The following is a 22,462-nucleotide window of genomic DNA, read 5'->3' as shown; positions in this document are numbered from 1 at the left end:
GGGACCAACTGACAAATATCACTATATCAAGAAAAAACATAAACAAATATTTTTCTCAACTTTAAACCTATCCTCACACACAGTAATAGAGGAAAAACCTACAAGTAACATTTTGGAACTATCTTCGTAAAATGTCTAACGGGTTCTTATCCATATGGATTTTCTTTAGCTTCATTTGCTTGCTGATTTCTATTACATCTCTTAACTAATGAAATCTCACATTAATATGCTTAGTTTTGGATTGATATGTAGCATTTTTGCTCAACTCTATAGCATTTTGGCTATCACATAAAACAATTGAATCTTCTTGTTGCATACCAAGCTCCAGAAAAATTTAACCACCATAATAGCGCTTCTTATCAACTTCAGTTGTTGTAATGTATTATATTTCTGTTGTTGACAAAGTTTAATATTTCTGTAATTTGGACTGACATTACATGGCTCCCTCTGTAAAATTAACATATAACCCGAAGTGGATTTTCTTTGATCTAAATCTCTAGTCATATTAGCACATGTGTAAACTTTTAACATATGTTCATCATTTCCAAAACTCAAACACAAATTGGAAGTGACTCTTAGATATCTAAAAATTTACTTCACTACTTCCCAATGTTATTTTTTTAGATTAGAGAGGAATCTACTTATCACACCGACTACATGAGCTATAACTAACCTAGTGCAAACCATTGCATATATCCAACTCCATACAGCTGAGGAGTATAATACACTTGACATTTCATCATTTTTTCTCTATTAATGAACATAGTTTTTTGCTCAATTTCAAATGGCTAGGAAGTGAACAACTTACTTCCTTTTCTCCTTGCATGTTGATTTTTTCAAACACTCTTTCAATGTATTTCTTTTGGTTTTTCTGTCACGAGTAATATGTATAATATCTGACATGCTTGACTCATGTCCTTAATGTCAAATGTCTTAGACATCTCATTTTTCAACATAGCTATTATCTAAGCATCATATCTTGCAATCAACATATCATCAACATAAAGTAAATGATTAGAAACTTTCATTAATTTTTTTTTGAAGTAACACACGGATCTGCCTTGGTTCTCTAGTACCCATGACTCCTCATTAAAGAGTCAAATTTCTTTTACCACTATCTAAGAGCTTGTTTGAAACTGTATAAACTCTTTTCAAATTGCTAACCATGTTCTCTTTTTATTTCACTTCAAGTTGCACCATGTAGATATATCTTCTTCCAAATTATCATTAAGGAATGCAATTTTACATCAAGTTCTCTCAAGATCTAAGACAACTACTAGACCTAACATTACACGAATGGAAGTCATGTTCATCAGTGGTGAGAAATATCCTCAAAGTCGATGCATTGTTTCTATCCAAAACCCAACTAGTCGAGTTTTGTACTTCATAATTTCTTCATTTTTATCTCTCTTTAGCTTGAACACTTATTTGTTTCTCAATGTCTTTCGGTCCTTAGGAAGCTCCACCAGCTCATATGTGTCATTTTGTTGCAATCACTTCATCTCGTCTTTCTTTTACATCATATTACTTAACTTTATCTTTATTAATTTGTGCCTCTTGAAAAAATTGTGACTCTCCTTCTTCTATCAATAGAATATACTCTGAAGAAAAGTATCTCTTATAAGGTTGGTGCTCTCTTTTAGACCTTCTTACTTAGAGGTCTTCTGACTCCTCTTGATGATATTTCTTATCCTGCTCAAGAGCATCATAAACAATGTCATAGTCATTACTACCATTAATGTTAGAGGCTTCCTCAGTGACTTTTTTATTATGTTCATCTTCATTTGCTACTTTTGACTGTACATGTAAATGAATTGATATGAGTTCTATGGACTTATCAACTCTCTCTAACTTCTCGTTAATTTCTGGATTTTTTCTGTCCGACTCTCGAAGAACACAACATCTCTGCACCTGACAATTCTTTTCTTTTATGGGTCACATAATCTGTACCTAAATTCCTAATTTCCATATCCAAGGAAGTACATGGAGTTGTTTTATCATCCAACTTGGATCTTTGTTACTTTGGAATATGTACATATTCTTTGCCTCCAAACACCTTAGATGCGAGTATGAAACATTCTTCTTAGCACATATGGCCTGTTTATGAGATAACAAGTTGTGTAGATTGCTTCTCCTCAAAAAAAATTTGGCAACTTTGTCATCTTCAGTATGCATCTCACCTTTTCTGCAATGATGCGATTCATTCTCTCAGTCACACCATTATGCTGTGGAGTTTCATATATTATATTCTTATGTCGAATTCCATATTTTTCATAATATGTTTTAAACTCCTTGGAGATATTTTCTCTCCTCTTATCAGAACGAAGAAATTTCAACTTATTGTCTGTCTTTTTTTCTACAATGACATGGAATTCTTGAAAATAATTAAATACCTGATCTTTTGTTCTCATAAAATAAACCCACATCTTTTTAGATGCATCATCAATAAATGTTAGAAAATATAGATTGTCACCCAATGACTCCACCTCAAAAGAACCACACACATCGGAATAAACCAAGTCTAACACATCATGTTTCCTTTTTTATGTTTAACTAAAAGAGACTCGATGTTGTTTACCAAATTGGCAGTAGTTGCATAGATCCAAAACCTCATCTTTGGTTGAAGGGATGTGAAGCTTCCTCACCATAATTCGTAACCCTTTCTCACTCATTTAGCTGAGGCGTTGATGTCTTAGATTTAGAGAGTTTTCAGCTTGTACTGCATTCAGACAATTCTTGAGTATCTTCACATGGGTTCTATATAGGGAGTGCTACGACTTCCCTTTTTCTACAATCATTGATCACTTGTTGAACTATCATTCTCCACCACCAATGTAATACTTGAATCTATTTTTGTCCAATGCATCACCTGATATCAAATTTAGACACAACTTAGGAATATATCACACATCTTTCAATGTTAATCGATGTCCCAGTTCCGTACCAAGATTTCCAGCTTTGTAAGTCTTGAAAAAATCTTTATTTGGTGTAGCATGATATCAAATACCTGTATCAACTATCCACTCAATTCCTTGGTGATCATTTGTAGTACCGTGGCTGCGATATTTCTATTCTCATCATATTTTTTCTTATTTTTGCCTTCATTCTGTAGTTTTTTCCAGACTCTACAATTTTTTTCATGTGACCTTTTTCTTCCCTTCGATTTTGATCCACCTCTAGACTTGCTATGGCCTCTTGATTGTTGTCGATATTCAGTTCTTCTCATTTTCTTTGTGACTAGGGCTTATGCACTATTTGTATTAGTTGACTTTTTCTTGTCTCCTCATTGAACAAACTATTAGTAACTATTCTCATAATAAGCACACCATTCAGAGTTGCATTACTGACTGTCACAACTAGTGTCTCCCAACTATCAAGAAATAATTTCAAGAGCAATAAGTCTTGTAGCTCATTTTAAAAAGTCATCTCTATCATTGACAATTGATTAATCAAGCTCTGAAACTCGTTTAAATGCTCACTAACACTTATACCTTCTCTGAATTTCAGATTTACTAACTTTCGAATATAAACGATTTGTTACCTACTATTTTCTCCTCATACAATGACTCGAACTTCTTACAAAACTCATGTGCACTCTTCTCACTTGTTACATGGTGGTGCACTATCATCAAGCCACTTTCTGATTGTGCCGACCGCTTTTCAATTCAATTTTGTCCAATCAGCGTAAACCATATCGTTTGGATTCGCACTATCTCCTTTAACCGGCTCAGGCAAATATTTACAATAAAGAATATCCTCTATTTTGGATTTTCAAATATGTTAGTTATTATTTGTCAACCTGATCATTGTGTTACTACCTTCAATCTCAACCTATAAAAACACTCTTCAATATAAAAGAAATCTAACAATTTTGATACCACTTGTTGGAATTTCAAAATGAAGAATATTTTTCTATTGTAATCAACCAATTTGATGGTAAATGCACAAGTCATCTAAATCCAAAATATTAGATCAAGTACAATCATAAACAACATCAAATTTATGTGGAACTAGAGGGTAAAAAACCACGGGATCAACCGACAAATATCACTATATCAAAAAAACAAAAAAAAAAAACAAAAAAAAAAAACAAAAAAAATATACATAAGGAGAAAAAAAGGAAAAGAACATGAGGGTGATAAAGACATAAAGATTATTATTTATGTTTTTATTATTCTCCTTTTTTCTTCTTCCTCCCTTTCTTCTTTCTTTGGTCTAGCTCTTAGTAAAAACCCTGATCACATACACAGCATACTTTAAAGTTGGCTTGTTTCATTATGTGCCTAATTGAGTTGACTCCAATGTCCAACACATCTCATCATTCCCGACCGTGAATACCCGAAGTTGGAGTTTAAATAAGACAAGATCCATTGATCTAAGTGGTGAAGTCAATAACGACTTGTCATCTATATAGATTAAGATGAAGGAATATAGACTAAAACTCTTAGATAATTAAGAAGAAATATTATAAACTACGTACGTTCAAACAAATCTGATCAAGTCAAGATCTTTGCTTCTATTATCCACCTATTGATTGAAGGTTTATAAAATGGGTTCTTAAATTCACAATTGAAAAACTCAACAACAATTAATAATTTATATATATCTTAAATATAAAATTATTTAAAGTTGGTTTTGGGTATCATGCATGGACGGACGGGTTTCACCCACTCGCCAACTTCGATTCCGAACCCGGCTAGTATCTCTTATCTCCCCATATTCAATCCAACCCAAACCAAATTTAAAATATTTGAACCTGTCAATCGGGTATCTCGAGTATCGGACTTATGGGTACTATTAACATTCCTAGGTGAGATTGGTTGCCAAGGGGTATCATAAGAAACCCGGGGTTGACTTTTCATGATAATTTATCTCACAATTAAGATTCTACTTACTTGTTGTATCGACGAATAAATGGTTTAGAGTTTAGGGTTTAAGACGAATAAATGGTTTAGAGTTTAGGGTTTAAGATTCTAATTATTGTGCATAAGCAACCAAGAATAAATGGTTTAGTTTATCTCCTTTGACCGTTAACAATGTTTCCACAAAGATGTGTATATGTGAATGATATGGAGAAAATCACAAGAATTAAAGAAAATCTAAAAATAATTCATCATCAAATACTACTTGAAAGATAGAAAGTACTCATTGGTTTAACTAACATAATATCATATTTAATTTATTGTGACATACCGAACATACACAACGGTCTTTTTAAACCTTTTCATTTCAGCATTATAAATTTTAATGCAACCATTGTTTCAAGAACATGGAGGAGATGATCAAGTGCAATAGCATGCTAGCCCATCGCAAAATGAATGCTTGAAATATTTTAAACAACTCGAATTATTGCTACAAGTAGTGACTGGCCGACAAATTTGAGCCGAAGGTGGAGGACTAGTTCGATGAAGTTCAGCCACAGGTGCCGCCTCGGACATTGTTACACTACCTAAACATACATATATAAATATTAAAATCAATCAAAATTATAATAAAAATAAATAACAAACATAATAGATAATAAATATATATACAAACATAATAGAAACAAGCATATTGTTATCTTAAGAAACCCGTCCATATTAAGCTTTTGAATGTCACACTTTCAAACTATTAGTGCCAAAATTTGTTTGAATATATAGTGCAATATATAAATATATAAATATATAAATAAATGTACTTTTGCTTTTTAAAGAATATATTTACAAAATCCAATAAATATGCTCTAAATTTTAAGAGATTCATGCTATCTTTTCTTTTTCCAATTAAATATTCATTTAATAAAAGTGAATCAATTATTTTCATCTTATCTTAGGAAGAATACACATTTATTTTCTTATTAATAAATTATTTTTTATTAATATTTTTTACATTAATTATTTAGTATTGATAAAAATATAAATATATTTAATTTTAATATGTTTAAAAAAAATGAGTAATATTTTTATTTAATTCGAATAATTAATTTAATTCTACATTCAATCAATTCTATAAATTCTATAAAATAATAAATGAGTTAAATACTAAATTTATTTATGAGGTTTAGACGAGATTTCAAATTTATTTATGATCTTAAACTATTGTTATCAAGCAGGTTACTTGAAATTAATCCAATTATTTACACAAATAATGTGATAATACTTGAATAAAATTAGTTTGTTTTTATTATTTAATTAATTTGTATCTAATTAAATTTAAAAGAAGTGTGCCAAATCAATAATTAAAACTCAAGTACTAAGGCTACTTGAAATTATTAACAAGCAAGATTATTACATATAATCAAATTTGTTTAATCATTATTCACTTCAAATTTGATGTCATCATTAATACTAGAACATGACCCGTAAAGATAAATATATTGATTAAGCATCTATTTATTAAAGATCAATAATGAAATTAAGAAGGAATAATGTCATATGTCAAAAAGTTTATAACAAGATAAAATTATATTTAATTTTATTTAAGAAAGTGTTATATATATATATATATATATATATATTTATTTCGATAGGATTAAGAATATTAAATATTGTGATAATATTATTATTATATTTAATTTTTTATATTAATAATATAATACCTATATATTAGACATTAAATATTAAAGATAGGAAGGCTATTAAAGATAAGATGCCCTTTTACATTCCAAGGAAACTAGAAAATATAAAGTCTCATTCATTCCAATTATATATCATTAGTGTTGTTATTTATTCTTTTAATCTTTCAATGAATGTAATGTATATAAATAGTGTTGATGTAATATCTATGTATATAGAAAATATAATTTCCCTTCTATCATTATTCTATCTTTTCTAACTTAGTATCAGAGCAATCAACAGGGAAACCCCTCTTACATCGATCCCCTTCTCAAATGACTCAAAATAATGCCTACTCTCTTCAACATACATCTATTATCAAACTCGACCAAAATAACTTTGTTCTCTGGCATTCTCAAGTTGTACCTTCTCTCAAAGGGTACGGATTCTTTGGATTTGTCAATGGAGATCTCCCAGCTCCTATTAAAACCGCAGAAGCATCGACTTCCACTGAGCTTCAGGCTTGGGAACAACAAGATCAACGTTTGTTAAGTTGGATCCTCGGAACACTATCTGAATCAGTGTTTGCACAGGTCGCAGGTGAAAACTGTATTTCATCTCAATACCTCTGGGAAACACTTGAGCGACGTTTCGCTACTCAATCCAAAGCTAGACTAATGTAGCTCCGTCTTCAACTTCAAACTATCAAAAAAGGAGAATCATCAATGGAGTCTTATCTCCAAGCTATCAAGGTCATAACTGATAACCTTGCGGCTGTTGGACAGAAAGTTGCAAACGAAGATCTTATTCTCTACGTTCTTGGCGGCCTTGGACCCGAGTATGAATCCCTTCTAGTCGCAGTTACTACACGTCCATATTCTATTAATGTCGACGATCTTTCTAGATTACTTCTCACACATGAAATCAGACTTGAGTCTCTCTATGCCAACTCGCCAACTGCTAATGTTGTATATAGCCGTCGCGGAACTTCAGCGACTACAAATCATAAGGATAAAGGTGTATTTTCTCCCCTTTTGGATCTGCTACTCGTCCATCGACACCAGGTGGCTCTTTTCACTCACAACAGAATGCCTCTACTACATCTTCTATTTTAGGCCAGCCATCAAATTTCTTTAATTCAAGGACTGACCCATCTCATCCTCATCGTCCATATCGTGGTCCTCAAAATCAAAATAGGCCTAAATGTCAAACATGTGGTCGTTTTGGACATCTCTCTAATATGTGTCGTTCTGGTTTAATTTGTCAACTTTGTAATATTCCAGGACATTCTGTAGGAACTTGTCGACGCAGATTCGACCAGAATTTTTGTTCATCTTCCTCATCGACAGCTATGATGGCAACTCCATCTATTGTATCTAACTCAGCTTGGTACCCTGATTCTGGAGCAACTGATCATTTGACCGCTAACTTGGACAATCTCTCCATTCATTCTCCTTACAATGGTGAGCAACAAATTCTAGTTGGGAATGGAAATGGGCTAAATATTTCTAATATTGGACATTCGTCATTTACTGGTACGCACAGATCTATGCATCTTAAAAATATTTTGCATGTTCCCATGATTACGAAGAACTTGCTTAGTGTGGCTCGATTTACAGCCGACAATAATGTATTATTTGAATTTTATCCAACCTTTTGTGTTGTGAAGTATCAGGTCGCGAAGAAGGAAATTCTTCGAGGAACCTTGCATAATGGATTATATCGACTACTCAGTCCAAAGAGTGCACCCAAACAAGCTTTATTAGTTCTCGATCAACTGCATCAGTTTGGCACTCTCGATTGGGTCATCCGTCTCCTGCAACTTCTACTTATGTTATGTCTCATTTTAAGTTACCTTTATTGGGTAATATGCATACTGAATTTTGTTATGCTTGTCAATTTGGGAAAGCTCATAAACTTACTTTTGTATCATCCAAAACGTGCTCTTCTGCACCTTTAGAGCTTATTCACTCAGATGTTTGGGGACCTGCTCCAATTTTTTCCTCTAATGGTTTTCGGTACTCTGTTATTTTTATTTATGATTATAGTCGATTTACTTGGCTCTATCCGCTCAAATGCAAATCTAATGTGTTGATAGTATTTATTCAATTTAAAGCATTAGTTGAAAACCAGTTCAGTAAAATGATAAAAACTCTACAAACTGATCGGGGTGGCGAATATCGTACTTTTGGACATATTACCTCTCTTAATGGTATACATCATAGACTCTCATGCCCACATACAAGCGAGCAAAATGGGGTAGCCGAGCGGAAAATTCGTCATCTTAGTAAAACATCTCTTACTCTATTTGCTCATGCATTTATGCCCCTTTATTTTTGGGATGAAGCCTTTTCCACAGGTACACCTATCTTATCAATCGATTACCTACTACTGTCTTGGGTAATCGATCTCCCTATGAAGTATTATTCAATCAAACTCCCAATTACAACTTTTTGCGCACTTTTGGATGCCATTGTTATCCTCTTATTCGAGCTTACAACAAGCACAAACTTGACTTTCGATCCCAAAAGTGCTTATTTTTGGGCTATAGTCTCTCACATAAAGGCTATCGATGTTTTCACATCCCCACGGGACGCATGTTTATTTCACGCCATGTCATTTTTGATGAAACCACATTTCCTTATAACTCATCCTCTCCCCCACAAAACCCACAGCATATATATACATCACCAACAACAAATCCTCATTCTTTATTACATATCACATCTATTATCCCTAGTCCACCTGAACACACTAGTCCACCTGAAACCACATCACCCTCTTCATCACCTCACCTTCACCTAACCCACGCAATTCACCTTCTTCATCACCTCCACCTTCACCTAACTCAAGCGGTTCACCCTCTTCATCACCTCCACCTTCACCTAACCCAAGCAGTTCACCCTCTACTTCAAATGTTTCATCACCCACTCAATATTCTTCACCACCTACTACCCCCTCACCCATCATTAATCAACGTCATACTCCAATTCTCAAAGCCCCTGCTTGCTCCAATCATCATATGCGCACTTGTGCCAAGTCCCGTCTCCCTTTTTCTTCCGCCCTTCTCACAACCATCACCCCTGAGCCGACATACTTCTCCTCTGCCAATAAAGATCCCTCTTGGCATTCAGCCATGACCTCCGAATATAATGCTCTTATTCAGAATCAGACATGGTCTCTAGTTCCTCCTAACTCTGGACAAAATATTGTGGGTTGCAAATGAGTTTACAAACTCAAACGAAAAGCAGATGGCTCAATTGAGCGTCATAAAGCTCGTCTTGTGGCGAAAGGCTTTCATCAACAACTTGGTGTTGACTATGTTGAGACTTTTAGTCCATTTATTAAGCCAACAACCATAAGGATCATTCTTGCACTTGCTGTGTCCTAAAATTGGCCTATTCACCAACTTGATGTTAGCAACGCATTTATTCATGGAAAATTACACAATGAGGTATATATGACTCAACCTCCTGGTTTTGTTCATCCTGAATTCCCTAATCACGTGTGTTAGCTCCATAAAGTCATATATGGTCTAAAACAAGCACCTCGTGAATGGTACTCTACGCTACGATCCTCACTCTTGTCGCTTGGATTCTTTGAAGCTAAGTCTGACTCCTCCTTATTCCTCTATCATACATCTACAATCACTACATATATCTTTGTGTACGTAGATGACGTTATCTTTACGGGAAACTCGGCCTCACATCTGTTTACAATCATTTCTCGCCTACAAGACAGCTTCCCACTTAAAGACCTTGGACAACTCCATTATTTTCTCGGTGTTGAAGCTTCTCGCTCATCTGATGGGCTCTTTCTGAGTTAGTCACAATATATTCAGGACCTTCTTATTAGGGCTGACATGCAATATTCCAAACCACTTAATTCTCCCGTCTCTACTAGTTCTTCACTTTCTAGATATGATGGTAATCCTCTTTCTGATCCCTTCTTATACAGAAGTATTGTGAGAGCTCTACAATATTTAACTCTCACTCGTCCAGAATTAGCATTTGTGGTCAATCGTGCTTGTCAATTCATGCACACTCCAACATCCACCCATTGGGTTGCGGTCAAACGTATATTACGATATCTTCGTCATACTCCACACCATGGGCTTGTCTTTCGTCCATCGGCATCCCTCACCCTTGAGGCCTATTCTAATGTTGATTGGGCAGGTTGTCCTAATGATTGTCGATCCACTACAGGATATTGTATCTTTCTTGGTAATAACCTCGTCTCGTAGAACTTCAAAAAGCAGCATGTTGTTGCTCGATCAAGTACTGAATCTGAATTTCGAGCCTCAGCTCATGCCTCTACCGAACTTTGCTGCCTTCAATCTCTTTTGAGTGAATTACGTATTTCATCAATCCATCCACCGACTTTGTGGTGTGATAATATCGGCGCAACATTTCTCTCTGTAAATCTAGTATTTCACGTTCGTACAAAACATATTGAGATTGATTTCCACTTTGTTAGGGAGAAAGTGGCTCAAAAATCTTTATTTATTCAGTATGTCCCGACTCATGATCAAATTGCTGACATATTTACAAAAGGATTGTCATCACCTCGATTCATTTTTCTCCGTGACAAGCTCACGGTGTGTTCCTCCCCGTTTCTCTTGCGGGAGGATATTAAAGATATGGAGGCTATTAAAGATAAGGATGCCCTTTTACATTCCAAAGATACTAGAAAACATAAAGACTCATTCATTCCCAAGGAAACGTCAACACCTACCAAGGGTCTGCCAATTATATATCATTAGTGTTGTCATTTATTCTTTTAATCTTTCAATGAATGTAATGTATATAAATAGTGTTGATGTAATATCTACGTATATAGAAAATATAATTTCCCTTCTATCATTATTCTATCTTTTCTAACTTTAAATATATAATTTTATATAACATTCAATAAAATAATTTGGTTAATTTTAACATAAATTAAACCGATTTATTAATTAATTTTAATTCAACAAATCTAATATTTATTACTAAATTAAAATAACAATTACAATATTAAAAAGAGTAGCAATAGAGAGTGGAGATTTTGTGTCATGAATGATGTCGAGAATATTGTGACAACACGTGATTGAATTTGAAAAATGAAAATTCACTCTTTTACTAAATTTAAGTCCATTAACGTATTATCACATTATTTTTAACACCATCAATGACACCAAGTTCTCGTTTTTTATCATTACTCTATCGAAAAATAGTTATGAGTCGTGACAATTATATTTATAGATATATCTAAAAATCAATAAAAATGTATAAAATGAGTTAACACTAGTAAAAATAGTTCTTTTACCGAAAGTATAATCTCTCGATAAAAACCCTATATCTGTCGGTAAAGGCATTTCCCCAACAGCTCGTAAGACTGTCGGCATCTGTCGGTATTGCACTTGTCGGTAAAGGTATAGAGACCTAAGCCTACAAATTTCATATCTTTCGGCATATCCTTGTCTGAAAGATATTATTAGATCTATCGGCATTAATTTTAAAAATAACATTTCAACATAGATCGTATTTCTTCTAATTGGGCTGACAACAACTTGGATATATAAAAACCCAATAGGCTATTTAATCTTTATTCAGGTAAATACCGAAAGATTTATTGAAATCTTTCAGAAATGCTTTACTGCATTTACCGAAAGATATAGTGAAATCTTTCGGAAATGCTCTACTGCATTTACCGAAAGATATAGTGAAATCTTTTGGAAATGCTCTACTGTCTTTACCAAAAGATATAGTGAAATCTTTCGGAAATTCTCTATTGCCTTTACCGAAAGATATAGTGAAATCTTTCAGAAATGCTCTACTGCCTTTACCAAAAGATTTATACATATCTTTCGGCTTTGCTTTACTGCCTTTATCGAAAGATCTATGCATATCTTTTGACTTTGCTTTACTACCTTTATCGAAAGATCTATGCATATCTTTTGACTTTGCTTTACTGCCTTTACCGAAAGATCTATGCATATCTTTCGGTATTTCCTCTTTACAAATTTTTAATATTTTGTTTGTTTTTTACATAATCTTAACATGTTAATTATCAATCAAACCAAAGAAATACAATAATAAAAAAAATTCATTACATTTTTCAAAATTCTAAATCAATACGTATTACAAACACGTATTACAAACACGTGTACTAATCCAAAAACATAATTCAACATACTTGTTCCAAACACGATAAACTAATCCAAAAACTACATAATAAACGTACTAACTCGGAGGTGGTGGTTGATTCTGTAACCTTGCTAATATTTATGCAATTTGTTGTTGCGTTCTTTCGTTATTAACTTGAACTGGCTCTTCTAGTTCATTGACCCGCGCCCGGAGCTGTTCGTTCTCTTTTCTTAACGACGACCCTCCACGTTGAGAATTGCCGCTCCTCCACCGTAGTGTCGGACCTGAGATTTCGAGGCCTAAGGCGAACACAAAACTTGGTGCCCTCAAAGCTTAATATTCATACATATATTTTTTATCGATTTAAATATAATAGTATTTGTAACATGAATTCTATAAATAAAATATCATCAAAACAATATATCATAAGTAATACTAAAAAAACAAAGAAGATCCAAACAAAATATAAAATTCATGTTCCGAACTAGTACATAGTCACTTGAATATTACTCGTCTTGCATTTTTTGAAGCGGAAGTATTGATCAAGTTTGCATAATCAACTTTCTCAATCTCCTCGAAGTGCCAAGTTATTTTTCGCAATTCTTTGCACAAATGCAATTATTCTCTTCAATACTTGTTTCCAATGTTCTCTCTCTTTGTTAATTACTACTTGCACACTTTCATCAATTGTCTTTTTCTTTTGAAGTCTTCTTTCTAATTCAATCCAACTAGTCATACAATTAATATGATCTTTACTAGTTTCATGAAGATTGAGGCATTGACTGATATTCTTCCAATCTTTGTATCTTTCGTCAGCTATATAACCAAGTTTCGCCATAGTTCTCTGAGTTTTGAATAACTTGCAACAAAAACAGAAGATTTTGGCCATAGAAATAGAGTACACTAACCATCTTATGTCACTTTTCTCACCATTTGTCAATTGTCTCTTATAATGTGATGGATTGAAATGTCTTCCAGTGTTATCAGGAGGAAACAAAATATCATCATATCTTTTAGGACATCTTTCAACCAAAAAGTCCCTAATATTTTACATTTTGTCCAAATTTCCTGGATCATCAACATTTAAAGGAAACAAAATCTTTTGATTTATATCTCCATCAGTGTCACTTTTAGGCATACTTACATCGTTCTCATTTTCAGACTGTTTTGGGTCTTCGCGAAGTTCATTCAATTCACCATGTTTCTGATCATTCAACTTATCATCGATGTCATTCTGGTTCACTTGCTCTACTATTTGATCGCTTGTGAAATACTTATTAAGGCTTCCTACTTGTCTTTGAATTAAAGTATCTTCCTTTTGTTTTTTCTTTCTTTTTTCTGCCTCAGACAATTGTTTTCTTATAGGAGGCATGTTTGATAAAACTCTAAATGCTAATCTGCATTAAAAATTTATAAATTAGCCAGCATTCTATGAATCTATGATTAAGCACAATGTTGCACTTCCGCTATGCAATAATGCAAGATACATATTGTGAATCCACCATTCTACCAAACAAGTCCTCAACAACCAAAAATAATCAAGTAAATCGAACCAAAATCTCACCGAAATCGGAGGAAGAACTCTAGTGGGCAGTGGCGCAGTGCCGAGAAACAAGACTAGAACGAGCGAAAAAGGCCCAAGAGCTCGGGGAAAGAGACGATCGAGTTTTCTACTCCGATTCCGGCAAGCTGGAGGATCGACGACGGGCTTGGGGTTTGGGGGAAGTGTTTCATTTTCTTTTTCTAGAATGCTTGTTCTTATTTTTTTTTCTTTTTCCTTTATTTTGTTGATAAATGAGAATCGTGCGATTCTTTTCTCCAAGTAATATAGTGTTTTTTATTTTTATTTTTATTTTTTTGGATACAAATTAAGTTAGGGCTTATCATTGATAGGTTATCAATTATTATTTATGAGCTTTTTAAAAATAAGCCCATGAAGATATCATTATAATTTTTTTTTAAGATTTTGGTGCCCCAAAAATATTTGGGCCTAAGGCAATTGCCTCACTTATTACACAGCAGGTCCGGGCCTGCTCCGCCGATCACCGTGAAAGCGATGACCAAACGCCTGACCCTATACCCATTACCGTCCCGTGTAGTTGGGGCCCGGAGACTCTTTCGTTATAAGTAAGTTTATGAAAATTGAATCTTTGTGAACAATATCAATAGAAATGGACAAAAGGTATTCAATGATAAGTCAATTATATGTTGAAAAGATAACTAATGAGAAATTAAAAAAGTTAGCTTATAAATTACAAATATCTTTGAAATATATCAGAAAATAAATTATAAGATAACTTAATCTAAATCTATAAAGAGATTACAAAGACAAAATATTACAAAAATATTACAATAATAATTAAATTTTCTGTAGATTTCTCTTAAATATAAAATAGATACAATAAATAACATTTGTACCTATATATATATATATATATGTATTGTATACCTCCCTAGACCAAATAGAAACCAAAATAACTAGTACCAATATAGTTTGCTGCCATGAAAGAAAATTTTCTAATGATTATCTTCTTGATTCAAATTATTCTCTCGGGTAATTAATCTTTCACATCATAGATATTATTTTGCTTTTTTTTAATTATATTTCTCATTCATTTTATATATTTAGGTATGATTACAAATTCGAACGCAATAGTTGATTATCCAAGTTGTAAACCAATAACTAATTGTACACATAATTCTGATTGTGGAAGATTCCCAAACTCGTTTTGTTTTGGAGTATGTTATTGCAGAGTAAGATTGTTCAAATTGAGTGAACTCTCTAATGGAATATCGTCGTATTGTTCTAATAATAATGATTGTATCACAAAGTGTAGGGATTGCAAATTTAAACTGTGTTTAGAAAACCGTTGTATATGTGCAGATGTTAAAAAAAAGTATGTTTGCGAATAAAAAAAAATCATATGTAAGCTCATGTGTTGTATTGACATGAGAATATAATTAAATAATATAATTAAATCAACGATGAATTTACATATTTAAGTTATTATTTTGGTAATGCATTGATCGAGTTATATTATAAGGTTATAATATCATCTTATATTTGGCTAGAAAAAATAAAATAATTTGAAACTCAAATTCATTTATTTTTTTAAACAAAAGATAAAAATAAAATTCATCAAATAATTTAATGCAAAAGTGAAATATAAATAAAATAATAATAATTTATTTATTTAGATTTGTCATATTAAATATTTGTTTCCTCTTTGGAAGATAAGCATTTTATTTTACAATTTTTTTTTTGGAGCAAAGTAATATTTATAATTAATTATTATATATTTTTCTCTCTTACTAATACATATAATTATTTAAATAATAAAAATTAAAAACTTATTTTCACTTCATTATTTAAAATTATATATAACCCTTCTTTTCATTAAATTTACTTACTCCCACTCTCTTGTAAAATTATTAAACATATTTTTAAAATTATTTATTCACATATTTAATTACTATCATCTCTAATTTTTCTATCAATTTCTCATTAATATTATAATTTTACTTCGAGCATTTTGAACTCAATCATCTCATTATTATTAACTTGTTACTTTCGTTAGTTATTTAATTCACATATTTAACCATCAATATATTTTATTATCCAATCGATCTCTCTTTACTCACTTCTTCTATTCAATATCTCGTTCAAATATTTAACCACCATTACTCATTTTTATAAATTTTTATAATTGCTTCAAATTTGTATTAACTAAATTCGAACATCATCTTTATTATTTATTATTTATTATTTATCATGAACACTTAAATCATTACCGCATTTAAGATTGTTAATTTAAATTATATATGACTAACCATTCAAAATAAACTACTTAATTATATTATAAAAAAAATTCATCCTCTATTATTACAAAAAAAATATATATATAAGAAATTAATAAAAAGTAAATAATGTCATATATTCATTGTATTTTATAGAAGTATTTGATTGAATTTAAAATTTAAATGTTAAGTAACTTAATTGATTCAAGTTTTTGTAAATATAATGTATAAGTTTGAAGTTCAATAAAATATATATTTATTTTTAATCTTATTTATTTTAATTAACTATCCCAAATTTTTAGTATGATGAACTCATTTATTCTAATTGAGGACTACTAATATAAAGTACATTAAGCATAATATTATTATTATATAAATTTATTTAAGGATTAGAAATCAAATAAATAAGTACAAAAAATGATAATAATCCATCAAAGAGATATTTCATGTGACACAAGTTCTACCTAATTATTTTTAAATTTGGGGGGTAAATTGGTTCAAATAAGAAAATGAGGGTAGAAATGAGATTAATAGAAAGTTCTACCTAATTATTTTTAAATTTTTGGAGAAATCGGTTCAAATAAGAAAATGAGGGTAAAAATGAGATTAATAGAAATATGGAATGACAATAAGTATAATTGATAAATCGATAATATTTGAATATTTTCATTCTTATTGATAATGTTTGAATTTATTAGAGAGAAATTATTAATATTATTTTGTAAATGAAATTAATATTAATATTTTTATTTTATTTTTTATTATATTATATTTAATTTAATTAAAAATACAAAATATTATTTTTTTATATTATAATTGTTTAAAATATATAAAATATTGAAGTTTGTCATAATTTAATAAAATATAAAAATCTAATATCTTATCGTACTAATTATATATTTAAAAAATAAATTCTTATAAAAAAATAATTAAATAATTCAATTTTTTTTAATTATAAATAAAAATTTATCTAACCAACATAAATAATATAAGACAAGATCTTTAATATTATATATTAATAAGTCTCCTTAATAACATATATTATAGCATGTTATAATTTTTTAATAATATTTTTTATTAAAATATTAATATTTAACTTTTTTAATATTTTTTATATAAAATTGTTATTTTATTTTTAATTTTTTTATATTTTATATTTTATTTAATTTTTTATAATTTTATTATTAATATATAATATTTAAAATTAATTATATAAAATATTATATTATTATTAGTTATTGTTATTATTATTAAAATTTTATTTTATTAATTATATTTTGTTTTAAATAATTCTTGATATTATTTAAATAATATTTTAATATTATTTAAATAATTAAAATAATTCCTTTCAATAAATAACGTAAAACAATTATTATTATTTTAATTATAAAATAATATTTAATATAATTCATCACGAAAAATGTATATTCATTCCTCCTAATTTAGAGAGAAATATATAATTAAACTCATAAACCAAACAACACAACTCAGTTTATTCTATTTTCGCATTAGAAAAACAACAATATGAAGCATCTTTAAGATTCCAAAGTCTAGATTAGGCCTTATTCTTTTTGGGTTATTTAAAAAATTCACACAAAATCTATTTTTCAATCAATCATATCACTCATATCATTAACCAAAAATACAAAAATATCATCTATTTTAATTATTATTATTTTTTTTATTTATATATATCAATACACTTTAAGTATTTTTACCAAAAATAATCATTACGTTCTCAAAATCATCATCCATCATCTAATTTTTCTCTCTCTGAACTTTTTTAAAAATCCACAACCGAACAAGGCCTTACAATAATTATTTGTTTTATTTATTTAAGACTAGATCCTAAAGTACATATTATCCAATAAAAAATGATTGAGATATTTTTTTTGCTGGTGACATAAAATTTAATTATAAAAAAATAAATTATTATAGCTATCATTTAACTATTTTTTAATATTTTATTATATATTAATTTAGATAAAATAATGAGAATATATATATATATATATTATATATTATATATATATATTAATTACAACGTATTAATAAATTTAACAACATTTTTTTTTTCAAATTAACTTAATTTCAGTTATAGGTGTTTCATTACAATAGTTCAAAGAAATCAACAAATTGTATTAAATATTTTAAAACAAAAAAATCTCTTAAAAATCTACACACGAACAAAAAAAAATAAAAAAGTAAAATTAAATTAAATTGTTGACTCTAAATATTTAAGTTTGTACTTTGAATTCACTTATTTAGTCATACATTTCTTGAAATATTTGAACTCTCCTGTTGTAATTATTTTGCATTGTTACAATTCTTTATTAATATATATATATATATATATATATATAAAATATGATGCTTAATTTTTAAAGTGTTCGGATTGTTGGGTCGATAACTCTGATTAATTTGAATATATATATGTGAGGTAATGGATACTTGAGTCGGATTGTGGGTTAATTCGCCCATAAAAACTTAAAACGATTAAAAATAAAATGAAAAATGTTATTGATATATTTCGAACTTGCAACCTAACAAAACGAGTACAACCTTTAACCAAGTGTGAACTGAAATGAATAAAATGTGGAATAAGAACGTTCTATTTTTTATTTTAATATATTATTCGTGATTTATTAAAAAATTAAACATTGAATACATTTTTATTAAATTTATTTTATTTATATTTGTATCCGTGTGTATCACACAAAGATTTTATCTAATAACTATATTTTTTTTAATTATATTTGTATTATCATTAATGAAATTAAATTATTTAGTGGACAGTGTTCTTTCTCATTGGGTTCAATATGTCTTTAATTTTAAATTTCATTTAGAAAATAAATGTGTGTTTTTCACAATTCATTAATTTTAGATTTCATAATACAGCTAGAATGGGGTGTAAACTCCACTAGATTTTGATAAGGATAAGATTAAAAATCTTTATAATTATTAGTTTATATTTACTTAAAAATAAAGAATGAAATTAAGATATAATGGCATTCTTCGCAAAAAGATTATAAAATCATAAGCTAATACAAGAAATGTATATTACAGAAAAAAATGTAAAGTAATTTTTATTAAATAAATGAATGGAATGATAATGTTATAGTTTAATTTTATTTAAATAAATAATTATGTTAACCAAATTCAAACTTAAACTAAATAATCCCTTAATTTTAATCTAACAAATACAAAATATTTATTACTAAATCAAAATTGAAACAACTCAAATATAGAAAGTCATTACAATTATCTTTATAATATATCTATAAATAATTGTTTTGTATATAATCATGTGTTAGATATTTATAATTTTTTTTTAAAATTTTTAAATTCACATAATCTATTATAAGATTCAATACAATCTTCGTTAACAATTTAAAAAAAAATTGTATGTATATAACAGTTTAAATTCACACAATATATATATATATATATATATATATATATATATATAAAATATAAAATGTATTATTTTATAGAAATGATTAACATAATACTAGATAATTAATGGGAAAATATTAATAAATTATTCGATAAAGTAAATAAATTGAATTAAAGTGTTAAAATTGAATTTATTTGCATTTTAATTAAATAAAATTAATACTCGATAAAGTGTTAAAATTGAATTTATTTGCATTTTAGTCGATACTAGATAATTAATGGGAAAATATTAATAAAATATTCATTTAATAATAAAAGTAAAGAAATGTGCTTCATCCATAAGATGATATGGCTTGGATTAACTTTTATAAAAAGAATATTGAATTGCAAAAAGAAGATATACATACATCTATTAAAATTTAATGTCTGTTATTGTGAAGATTTTGTGAATCTAAATCTAAAAAAAAAGATTACAATTAAAGATATAAATATGATTATAAAAACAAAATGCATTATATATTACATTATATATTACATTATATATTGCACTATTTAGTCAATTTGCAACATCAAAAGTGTATCATGGAGAAAGGTTTTTTAAAGATGACATTCTTGCTTTCTACTATTGTTATGTTAGGTTATCCTCTCAAACTATACATATTTATTATCAATTATATATGTTTTGTAATTTAATTTTATTATAATTTTGAATGTTTAGGTATGGTAACGATGTTAGAGGCAACATACATTATTCAAGATATTCCTCGTCTTGCTCCAAAACCTTTAATCGTTTTTGCCAGCCATCACTTATTGTAGGAATAATGTGGGTTGTTCAAAATTCAAGAATTCATCTTGTAGTGGAGTATGTTTTTGTATTTGATCATTACTGATGTTTAATAACAATAATTACATCAAAATTTGATGTTAATTTAAATGTTTCTTTATATTTTCAATTTATATAAACCATTTTATAAACTACTAACATCAATACTTGTAATGAATGCAAAAATTAAAAAATTGTTTAGATTAGGAGCAGATTAATGTTAGGCCTCGACCCATCTGAATTATTTATTTATTTATTTTACGATAAAAATATGTTTTAAGTCCTTAATTTTTTTTAATTTAATTAATTATTTGTTGTCTAATTATTATAAAATTGGATAAAAACTCATTTTTATTTTTTCGTTTTATTTATAATTTTCTAAAACTTATTCCAAATTTATTGTAAGATTATACAAACTCAAATTCATGAATTTGTCCCTTATAATATGCATAAAAGAATAAATTAGTTGATGAGTTTAATATATAGGGACAAATAATGTGCTGGGCCTTTATTTTTAAATGGATCTAGGTCATAAAGCGTTTAGAGCAATTATTTGGGTTTGGGCTTGTATTTATAAACTTTGGACAAGGTTTAGAAAAGCCCAAATCACTTTGTAAGCGCTGTCCAGAGTCTCCAGACTCTAGAATAAAAATGAGCATATTATATTGGAATTAAGTTTGTAAAAAATTATTTTATAAAAATATTATTATTATTTATATATATAATTAATTAATTTTATACCACATCATTTAAAAAAAAATAAAAATAAATTATAATAGTAAATAATGCTGTAACAAATATTTTTATTAAATTAGTTCCACTAACTTATTTAAATAATAAATTGGTTTAAAAAATATTAATACTTTTCTGATTTTTATGTAAAATCGAAATTATTATAAACTCGTAAAATTTTATTATTATAAATTTATATTTGTAAAAGTTGCTTAGTTTAAAAACTTACTTTAATCTTACTCGTAATCTTTTTCTATATCGTAAAAGTCAAACATAATATTTTAATTAGCTTAATTGAATTAATACTAAAATAGATTGATCTTCTACAGTGATAAGAGAGCTTAATGGTTGATCTTTTAAAAAGAAAAGAAAAGTCACATAAAAGCATTATTTTTCATTAAGAATTATAGTTTGTGAAAGGCATTCAAGAATAATTTTTGATGTGTAAATTAAGTCACAATAATTACTATTAAAGTAAAATTCATTATACCTCAAAAATAAATTTAATAAAATAACGCTCTACGTGTTAATTAGGTTTTATTTGAAATCATTCTAAACTTGTTTTGATCCTAACATTTTCGTTTCAACTCCAATTATGAAATTCTTAAATTGTTATATTGATAATTCAAAATCTACAGTCTCATATTTTTCTTCTTCAGAATTTTGATATATCATCTAGAATTTTAATTTTGTACAAAACAGTTTCCAACTCTCAAGAGATCAACTCTAAAAATTCATTTTTAATTACTCGGTTATTGTAAAGAAAATAGTGTTTACACAAACATTGTCATAAATCATCATAATTATCACTCAAATAACGTACAAAAATTATAAATAATTTGTGATCACCGCTAAATAATATATTGATGTTCAAAATTTTAAAGACTCGAACGAGTCGTCGTTTGTTGACTCGTTTTAAAATTTATAAGCTTTAAAATTTCTAAATTTTTCTCTAAATGCGCAATTTTCTGACTTTCTTCCTCGTATCATAAATCTTTCACATCTTTTTGATACGTTTTATTTACCCTTTAAAATTTGTTAAACATAAT

This window comes from Impatiens glandulifera, chromosome 4 (genome assembly GCF_907164915.1).
Source record: "Impatiens glandulifera chromosome 4, dImpGla2.1, whole genome shotgun sequence".
Classification (NCBI taxonomy): domain Eukaryota; kingdom Viridiplantae; phylum Streptophyta; class Magnoliopsida; order Ericales; family Balsaminaceae; genus Impatiens; species Impatiens glandulifera.
This window is presented reverse-complemented; position numbering follows the sequence as displayed.